Genomic DNA, 1,555 nt, shown 5'->3' with positions numbered 1-1,555 from the left:
GGTCTAGGTACCTTTGCCCCTGGAGGGGGAAACTGCACCCAGACCCAGGTAGTGTTACCCTTTTCCCTTGGGTGGAGAGAAGCAGACTGCCCCGACTCGGCAGCAGCAGGGAGGCCTGGGCTGGGAGGTCAGTTCCTTAATCTTAATTATGCAAATTCTTATGACCATTGATAAGTTAAGTTTGTTGAGCTGATAGAAACGTTTCATTTGAAACACTTAAGAAAAAAGAACATTACTCCCTCTATGATCCACTCGCTGTTGCGCATGGAGAGCCAATTCAGTTGATTACGCTTCGATTTCAACCAACGTGGAAATAGTGATCATTTACGTTTGTGAAAAAGTTAAAGATGAGTGTCGTTAAATTACCGTGCAGTTTGTGGGTTACAACAGAAAATGATACAATTATTGTTCCCACGTGGTATCGGACAGGATTATTTCAACACACCGAGGATGTTTTGACGAACGATATAATACTTTCTCAACATGTAAACGGCTCTGTGTTTGTTTCCAGACGTCCTATAAAAATACAACTTGCTCTGATTGTTGCACATTGCTAAAAGTTATATCTGCTGGAAACAAAAATACACCTTTCTGAGTAGCCTACATCTTTGAAAACAATTGTCTATTTTATTCTTGTAAAACACACTTCTGTATCTGAACGACAAGAATGTGGGATATTGTTTGTCCGTGATTTGGATGGGGGAACAGATTGTGGTAGGGTCAGCCTGATATGTTCTGTAGGGAATAACTACCCTGGCACAACACCGGCACAACCGCAGCTTATGGACTTCTAAAAAAGCAAAAGCAAAAAAAACAGCAACCCATTTTAAACCCTGAGTATGACACTCCTGTGCCCATTCTGAAAATGTAAGGAGCAGAAATTAGATATTTGTTTTAAAATACCATGAAGAAAAGTAAAATATTGTCAGAAAAATAAATACTCAAAGTACAGATATCTAAAAATTATACTTAAGTACAGTAACAAAGTATTTGTACTTGATTACTTCTGAACTTGGTACTCTCAGTTCATGTCAGTTCATGAGCAGTAAAACAGACATAGGGCTTTGTAAAAAATATTTTACAAACCCTAATATAAATATATTACAAATGCTTCTTTTTCAACAATTTTGTATATTACTGATACTGATTTACATTTTGATTTCTGAAGAAAATTATATACATTACACTTTTCTGCTTTGTAAATTCTTTGATGTACCAACTGTATTATAAATAAAATATATAATAAAATAAACTGCACCAACCTCTAAACATTTGATCCATTCCAAATATACTCTACTACTTCTTACACACTCTACCCTGTGAGCACCGACAAAGTATACAACAACTGAAACTGAGTTTCAGTTTCTCATCTTAACTATAATGGGCCTATAACACGCCTCTTTTCCTCTGTTTGTACTTTGCTTCTTTCTAGTTTTATATTTATTTAGCATTGAGAAACTTTCTCTATGTATTGTCAAAGTGAGCATGAAAGGCTAATTAAAAGTATGTAGCCCTCGTCTAAAAAAACTGACAGACTTAACAAAGTCTGTGAAGC

Source organism: Haplochromis burtoni, unplaced genomic scaffold (genome assembly GCF_018398535.1).
Source record: "Haplochromis burtoni strain Fernald_Lab_line unplaced genomic scaffold, NCSU_Asbu1 Contig_1713, whole genome shotgun sequence".
Taxonomy (NCBI): domain Eukaryota; kingdom Metazoa; phylum Chordata; class Actinopteri; order Cichliformes; family Cichlidae; genus Haplochromis; species Haplochromis burtoni.
The sequence above is the reverse complement of the archived record's forward strand: the minus strand, read 5'-3'. Positions refer to the sequence as shown.